Raw genomic sequence first — 9604 nt, 5'->3', positions numbered from 1 at the left:
AAGTTAGGGTTAATTATGTTAAATTAACCCAGTCTACCTGTTTGGTCCATTGAAAAACTTCCACATTTAAAAAAAAATTCTTTTTTTTTTTTTAGGCAGTTGGGGTTAAGTGACTTGCCCAGGGTCACACAGCTAGTAAGTGTCAAGTGTTTGGTCTGAGGCCGGATTTGAACTCAGGTACTCCTGACTTCAGGGCCGGTGCTCTATCCACTGTGCCACGTAGCTGCCCCCACATTTAAAAAAAATTCATTTTAAGCGATTACAAACAAGATTTTACTGCATTCATTGTAGTCTGTTGTTGTTTGTCCTTCATTTTTGAAGCAGACCAATGATATCATGACTTTTGAGTAAACTGGATTTTAAGTGAGGCAGAGTCGCACAAAATCATCAGCCTCACTGTCTCATCCAGAGTCACTGAAATCCAGTGGCAGGACAAAAGTTAAGACAACTGGAGATGGTCCGGGATACTGTGGATGACCTTGGCGCCTTTGATGTCTGACCAAGCTCTGAGGGCTCTATGGTGTATGCTTTGGCTACCTTCATTTCCATTGGAACAAACAGTTCTCATCTGCCCATTCTGCCAAGGGGAAGTCTTCATATCCTTGGGGCAGTCACTCCTCTCATTCACTGACAGGTGTGAGGCCTGTTGGTTACCTTCAACCTGGTTCAACTCCTCTGCTTTGATGGTGTGACTACTGCATATGCTATAGCTTCTTATAGCCACAGGTGAGAGCTGAGTGCCAGATATAATGAACATCTCTGAAAAGGACTTGACAAGCCCTCGCAAGTCCTCTCTGAACACTCCATACAAGGTACAGAAAGAATATGACTTTATTCACTTTAAATTTCTGTTGAATTGACAGGCTAGGTAGCCAGTACTTGGGTTTGGACTGAGCTTCATTTGCAGATACAGAGTTAAGGGATATTTGTTTCAAGGATATTTGGGAAAAGATGTTAGCCAGTAGCCCCTTGGATACGGAGTGTACTTGCTTTGGGCCCTTGAAAGCAGCCATATCAGTCACATATGGCCTTGAATACCAGATTCCTGACTATTCAAGACAGAGGGACTCCCACTGATATACTGATATACACATGAGGACTTTAGGTGGTAGTTAGAAACATTGCCACAGGAGCTGAGTGATTCTCTGAGAAGTTTTATTGTCTTCTGATAGTAGGTGGAAAAACATGGTACAGAACTGTTTCTTCCACTGGAATCACAGATTGTTGTTGTTATTATTGTTGTTTGTCTTTGGTCTCAAAGTGAACCAATGACAGCAGAAAGGTGATGTCTTGACTTGCACCTGAATTGGATTTAAGTGAGGGAAGACTGTGCAAAGTCATGAGCCTCACTCTCTCCTCGGAAGCTATCTGGGTCCAGTGTTAAGACACAGAACAGGACGCCTGGAGATGGCCCTGGATGCAGTGGGAGATCTTGGTCTTTTTTAAGCTAAAGTCTTTCCCAGGTCTCAGTTTGTCTGAGGCAAAAACCATTCAGTGATCATAAATGATTGGGAAACTCCCACAGTATGGAAAAGTATGGACAAGTACTTTGAATGTTTTGGAGGCTTTATCAACATCTCAATATACCATCAGTTTGGTTTTGCACAAAATACAATTAAGGGGCAGCCAGGTGCTTGATATAAGATAGTAAATATAAATGACAAGTTGCTTTGACTTGAATTATAGAGTATAAATACAACAATGAATACATTAGAAGATGATCTTAAGATATCCAAGTTATTTTGCTATGACTTTAAAATGGACTTGTTTGTAATTCACTTCTTTTGTTTGCAAGTAGACATGCTTGGACATGGCGTTATATTACTGTCATTATGATCATTATTAACAATAATAATAAATCTATAATAACTTCATTGGGCCCATCAATATGGGTACCTCTTCCACTGGTATGGACTGCTAACTATCCATTTTGCCTCATTCAGTGTGATTTTTGGCCATGATCTTTCCATTAACCATCTATAGATCATCTACCCTATATGCTAGAGACCTATCCCTAATTATTTTAGTATTTCATGGATACACATGAAGCTCTTGGTTTGTCTATCTGTTAGTGCCTCATTCTTACCATAAGACCAGTATATTTCCTTTTCTAGTTATTTATGTCTTTGATAATTTTTTGTGTGACTTTTTGCTTGCTAATATTTGTTGACAATAAGTCATAGGCTATTTATGCCCATCATGCACCTTTATGTCAGCTTTTTAGGACACCTACAATTTTCATTCTTCTGAAATGAAAGTATAATATGATTTACAACCATATAGCATCAGTGCTAGAAAATGAAATATAAAATGCTTTGCAAAACTTAAAGTCAGTCAGTTAGTCAATAAACATTTATTAAACACTTATTATGTACTGTAGATATAAATACAAAAACAGAAAAGAGAGTCTCTTCCCCTAAGGAGCTCGAAAACTAATGGGGGAAGACGACACACCAAAAGGATACAATGGGGAGCAGGGAAAGATATGATGGAGAAGTCCAAAAGAATGTAATCAGTCGAGAAATAAAGCAATGGCTGGAGGTTTTCGAGTTCATAGATCTGTTGCTAATCAGAGGGGTAGAGGGTAATGATGAGATTTGAGTACCAAGGCTAATTGGATCTTGCAAGATGATGAGATCTCTCAGTGATGAGGTTCCTGGGGCATGAAGGCATGATGGAAAAGACCAAAAGAAAGCAGATGGGTAGGAAACGAAGAGATTCTATATAAGCCATATAAATGTCAACCATTATCAGCATCTTCACTGGGAAAATATTAGTTTTAAAGGACAGTGTGATGTCACAGAAAGGGTTATTTTTTTTTTGGGGGGGTTAGGGCACCTGAGTTCAAATCTCTGTTCTACTACTTACTACCTTCTTGACGTTGGTGGTTAACTTAAAGACTCTGGATCTCAGTTTTCTTATCTGTAGAATAAAGGATCTGGACTAGAAGACCTCTAAAGTTCTTTTGAACTCCGTCATCCTATGACTGATTCCAATCTCCTATTCAACTCGGGACCTAGCTTTTTTTCTCTTTGTAATGCCTGTTCAGATTATGTATACTGATAAATTAATTCCATGGGGCTACCCTTACAACTTCAGATCGTTATCTGGAGAATAAATATTTTTCATCTACTTGTTTTTTCCTGAGTGGATTGCTAGACTGATCCCTTTTGAATAATAAGAATTTCCATTGAGGAATTCCTATAGCATTTCAGGGTTTGGGGCAATGAAGAAAATTTCATTCATAAACATCTGGACAATTTCACCCAGAAGGGATTATAAGAATTACAAAATTATAAATCATATTATAAATTATATGTAATTATAAAACTATACATTATATTATAAACTATAATTATATATTACATGTAATTATAAAATTATAAATTGTTCATTTTCCTGTTTCCTTTGTGACAAATTAATTTAAATTCAATTCAATACATACTTATATTTATGTGCAAGACTGGAATTCAATTCAATGAAAACATTATTAAACAATTGTGCTTGGGATACAGAGACAAAAAATGAACCAGTCTCTGCCTTCAAGGAGATTATATTCCACTACAACAAAGCTCTAAGGCTGTAACATCCCTTCCAGCTTTCAGTCTTATGTCCTATATATGTATACACAATACATATATGTTTATGTACAAACATTGACATACATTATACATATACACACATAAAACAAGTTAATTCAAGTAGTTAGAGATACCAACTAAAGAAATATGGGAAAGCTTCACAGAAAAGTTACCACCTGATCTGAGCCTAAAAATGTTTTGAAGATTGTAACAGGTAGAGGTGAGGAAAAAGTGCATTCTAGGAATGGAGAATGGCAGAAATGGGCAGTTGTGGGGCATAGATAGAATGTTGAGTTCAGGTTACAGCTAGTAGTCTTGTATAGATCAAACAGGGTATGTGATGGAGAACAATGTGAAATAAAACCATAAAGATCAGTTGGAGTTCTTGTGGGGGTTCTTGAATGATAGGCTTAGTAATTTATATCTTAACTTGGAGGCAATAGGGAGCTTTTGAAGGGTTTTTTGAGTAGAAGAATGACATAGTACCCATACCTTAGGAAGATTATTTTAGCAGCTGTGTGAGGTCAGAATAGGGTGGAAGAAGGGGAAAACTAAAGGTAGGAAGGCTAATTAGGAAGTTCTTACCAACTTCCAGGCAAAAGATTATGAGGATCTATATTAGGGTAATGACTATATTAATGGAAAGAAAGGACTAGACACAGGAAACTTATTGGGGTAGGATTGATTGGGCTTGGCAACTGATTAGACAATGGGGGAGGTGGTGAGAGAGAAGTGGAAAAGGCTCATGATTCTCGGTAACGAGCTTGAATGACTGATAGAATGCTTCTCAGAATCCTTTGTGAGCTCTTCCAAGGCCTGGGACTGACTCACATTTTTCTTGGAGGCTTTGGATGTAGGAGCTTTGACTCTGTTGTCTTCTTCTGGTTGTATGTTTTGATCTTCTTTGTTACCAAAAAAAGATTCTATGGTCTGACACTTCTTGTGAGGTTTGCTCATGATCCCAGCCAATTACTTGAGTTATAAACTCTTTAATAAGGTAGAGGTCTGCTTCCAATGTGGAGAATGTACTGTCCCAAGCTTTGGGGGTTTGTACAGCTGTTTTCAGAGATAATTCTAGGGACCTGTAAATTTTCAGTTCTTTCAAGGTGCTATGATCAAGGCTCCTTTCCTGGCCTGTGCTCTGGTCTATGAGTGACCACAAACACTCTTTTCTGTCTTGGAACTATGAGGAGGGTTTTCTCTTTACCGCCACTACAAGCCCCACCATGCCAGAGCTCCTCCTTGCCCCAGAACCACCACCCAGAACTGTGACCCAGATCCAAGGGGAAAGCAAGAGATTCCTGCCTCAGCACTGGCAAAGAGATCCCTTCAGTCCCCCTCTGATTAGCCACCTGATTCCCACTCAGTCTGTGGGTCGGAAGCTCAGGAGGCAGGTGCTGCCCTAGGGCCGTGCTTGGGAACTGAGGCTGAGCTTCTCTCTCACCACAGAAACAGACTTTTCCTACTGACCTTCTAAGTTGTCTTTGGCATTCGTGGGGTTGAGAAGTCTGGAAACCACCACAGCTGCCTGAAATTCAGTTCTCTGAGGCCTGCTCCAGGTTCACTGTGGCCTGTACACCAACGCCAAACTATGCTCCTCTTCCAGCTCGGCGCGATATATCTTTCTGATCAATCATCCAGGTTGTCTTGGCCTGGAAATTTGTTTCACTCTGTCTTTTTGTGGGTTCTGCTGCTTTAGAATTTGTTTAGAGCCATTTTTAACAGGTATTAGGAGGGGTTTGGGGGAGAGGCTCAAGCAAGTCATTGTTTTCACTCTGCCATCTTTGCTCTGCCCGCAATGACTAGCAGAATGGTGCAAAACAGATTGGTAGCTTCTAGACCAGGAGCTCTTAATGTTTTTGTGTTACAGAGCCCTCTGGCAGTTTGGTGAACCCTATGGACCTCTTCTCTTTTTAAAAGCATGGAAGAAAACACATAAGATTACAAAGGAGAGGGGCAGGTAGGTGGTGCAGTGGATAGAGTACCAGCCCTGGAGTCAGGAGGCCTGAGTTCAAATCTGGGCTCAGACACTCACTAGCTGTGTGACCCTAGGAAAGTCACTTGACCCCAATTGCCTTAAAGGAAAAAGAACTAAAAAAAAATTACAAAGGAAACCAATTATATTGAAACACATTTCTCTATTTCGCTATTTATACATACATATATAAAACAAATGCATACATATACATATATGTACCCACATATATACATATACACACATATAAAGATATGTGTGTATCAGATACTTACTACCCATATAGCCCTGGGCAAGGCACTTAACCCTGTTTGCCTCAGTTTCCTTATTTGTAAGGAAACGGCAAATTACTCCAGTATCTTTGCCAAGAAAACTCCAAATGGGGTCACAAGAGAGTTGGACATGACTGAAGTAACTCAACAACAATAACACATATAAATGCATATATATGTGCATATACACACACATAGAGGGGTAAGTAATGACCTGAATAGGCTCTAGCCCAGGTGGTTGTTGTCCTTTGTTCTCAAAGAAGACCAAAATGATGTCACTACGTTGGGGTTAAGGTGCAGTGTGTCCGACTGTGGCTAATCAGACCAATGTGAGCCTGGAAGGCTTGAGTCTACCCCATATCGGGCACAAACAGTCCGTGTGAACATTTGAGGTGGAGATATCTCTAAAAGTGCAGCTGAGACAAGGACTTATTCAGCAGCAGTGATGCATTTGCACATGAATATGGTGAGACTAAGTTCCACTTAGATATTGTATTAAGTCTGAGTTTTTCCTCCTGGAGACTGAAGAGGTATGAAGAAGAGTTCTCCCCTGAAGCACTGGGAGGACATTTATACTTTTGTTCTTGAAATATCTTTGAAAGAAATATCCATTAAAAAAATCTAATTAATGTTAATTGGTTAAATGAAATTGAAACACTAGTCATTGGCAGCTAAAAGTGAGGGAGGTTTAAGTCAATAGCATTAGATACCCCAATTGATACCCCAGTACCTCAGGCCCTAAAACTCTTAGTGGGGAGATGTTGCAGGCTTTGGAGAGCATAAGGCCAGAGAATATTTGCTCTACTTTTCTTTAATACTCGCCTCCACTTTTCATTTTTTCCCCTTTGATCTTATTTCTTGCATATATATCTCCATTTTCCCTTCTTTCTCCTTTCTTACTTGTTTACTTCCCTTTCATATTGACTTTCCTTCTTTCTTTAATTCAAATGAGGTAGCATAAAGTAGGAACATAAGTTTAGAGATGGAAGGTAGTTTAGCATTCATCTAGTCCTACTCTTTCTTTTATAAAGAAATTGAGATCAAAGGTTAAATGACCCATCCAGGATCACACAGTTAGTAGAGGTAAAGTCATTCTTTACATAAGGCTACATTTTAAAAGCACAAAGCTTTATATAAATGTTAGGTAGTAATATCACTATCATTATTTTCTTTATTCTTTTGTACTTCTTTGCTCTTTCCTTTCCTTAGACATATTCTCTTTCACAAGATGAATCTTCCTGACTCCAGGCCTGGCACTCTATCCGCTGCATCCCCTAGATATCCCACTTAGCTCACAGTAGGCACTTACTAATAAGTACCTGTTGGTTAAGGGGAATGCTGACTGAAGGAAGACATACAAACGTACATAGATGACATCTGGGGGTCTTTTTTAATTCTAGTCCACAATGATGAAGACAATGGCTATGTTGACATGCTCCTTGATGTCTAGCTTGTGCATTAACTGATAATTTTTTTCAATTTTTTTTTTAAATTTGGAGTCATACAAGCAAATTTAAGAATTGTTATGCTATCAGCAAAGTACAAGACTAAAGCTTCAAAGGGTAGATTTGCTTGTGTTTATCTGTAGATAATAAGTAGAATTAAATACTTCAGCTTGGCTTGGATATAGACTTCTGTTGTTCTTAGATTCCCAGCTCCATTAATGTTGATTAAAAATGCTCCATGTTTTACTTTCCTTCCATAACCTTCCAATATAGAAGGTGGCTTATGGGTTTTTCCACGTTTCTTCAACTTACTAGTGCCTTATGGTAATTTGTTCACTCTCCTTAGGCTCTATAGTCCCTTGGGAGGTCATGTTATATAGCCATCATGCAGAGCTTGATTCTGTTAGCTGGTTGGTTGGTAGGAGGAACACATGAAGTCATTTCCATAGATGTCCTTATCACTACAGAGACTGAACAATCTCACTTTAACTTCCTCCTCCCCCCTTTTTACCTTTTACCCTTTGAGAGACTGAAATTTATTTTCCTAATGATATTTTTACATAAATTACCCTGCCTTGTGAGGCACAGCTATCCCAGAATGCATCTTACTAAAAAGAAATGCTTATGTTAACTTTTGTGCTTGTGATTAGTTGGAAGAGATACATACACACACACACACACACACGGAGTAAATGCAGTTTGGCTAGACTCATTAAGTGTTTGCTTTGGATATGCACACTGGGAAGGGAAGTGGCTGAACAATGATTTCTTCCCTAGGATATTTCCAGCCTGGTAGCTCTCCTTAGCCATAGTATTTCTTAGCCAGACCAAAGTGATGAACAGGGAGATATTAGGAACTCTGCAAGAATCATAGACTTTACCCCTATACAAATAGCAAGTTAGTTGAGACTGATAGTGGTGCCCTTTTGGAATGCCTAGTGTCTCTTTCTTATAAGATTATCATACGTGTTAAGGTTAATTGTGCACCTATCTTATCTCCCTTACTTGAGTGCAAGCTCCCAGAAGGGAGAGAACATAATTTGTTCATATGTATGTGTCTGACAGGACCTATTACTGTGCTTTGTTCATAATGAGTGGTCAATAAATATTGGATGAACTGAATATATAATAAATATTTATCATATTGAAAGTCATCATGACAGAATGGAAGGTGGGCCTGGGTTCAAACCTCACTTTTACCTGTATAAGTCATAGATATAAAAGTGGAAAGGATCTCAGAAGCTATTTAATCCAACTTTCTCATTTTACAGATGAGGAAACTGAGGCACAGAGAGATTATATGACTTGCCTGTGGTCACACAGCTAATGAAGGTTGAGAGTAGATTTCAACTTAGGTCCTTTGACTCCAGAGCAAATTTATGTTCCATAGTACCACTCAGGCAAGTCATTTTATCTCTCTGGGACTCAGTTTCCTCATCTGTAAAATGGAGTTGGACTAGATGGCCTCTGAGCTCTTTTACAGCCCTAAATCTATGAGACAATGATCCTATGATATTAAATTCAACTCAGTCTTTATTGATGGCCTACTGTGTGCCAGGAGCTGTGCTACGCATTGCAGACACATAGGCAAAAATGAAACAATCTCTGATATTAAGGAATTTATATTCTACTAGATGAAAATAAGTGTGTAAAGACATGATGTGTTTTAAACACATCTGAGAAGGACATAAAGTGGCTAGTTTATTAATTTGTATAATATAATTTTATAAAATGCAGAAATTTCATACATATTTTAAAACATTAAAAAATATTTTTTCCCCTTTTGAGAACATTTATAGTAAAGACTTTGATTAAAGTCATAGCTATGCTTAAACTTTCATGGTTAGGCCAAGGAAATTTTCTCAGGTATAGAAGTGGCTAAAACACAAAACACAAGGCCTTGACTTGGGAAGGGACTAAAGTAAATAGAATCAAAGGACTGTCGGCATTACAAAGAAAAATGACAGATTAGGGCTATTAAATAGAGAGTTCCTGGTAGCTGCATGGCTCAGACATGAAGGAAGGCTATGAGGATTAAGAGATTTATAGTGAGTGGTACTTTGTCAGCTTCCCTAACGTGGCTGACTATTTTCACAAAAGAAGCAAAAATAAATATTTCTCTGCCTAAAGGGTTAGGTTTTCTTTTGAATGCTACATCCAAATTTGGCTCCAAATTCCTTTGGTTAAGTAGACCAATCTAGTATGTCACCTGCCACATTGACATTAGTTAAGAGTGAGGCTGCTGCCTTAATACTTTGTTTACTATTCTCTGCTTTGACAAGGTCACACTGGTGTTAAGTAGCAAATGGGGGATGGGGAGAAAGAACACAG

This window comes from Phascolarctos cinereus, unplaced genomic scaffold (assembly GCF_003287225.1).
Source record: "Phascolarctos cinereus isolate Bilbo 61053 unplaced genomic scaffold, phaCin_HiC Scaffold_5;HRSCAF=322, whole genome shotgun sequence".
Lineage (NCBI taxonomy): Eukaryota > Metazoa > Chordata > Mammalia > Diprotodontia > Phascolarctidae > Phascolarctos > Phascolarctos cinereus.
The sequence above is the reverse complement of the archived record's forward strand: the minus strand, read 5'-3'. Positions refer to the sequence as shown.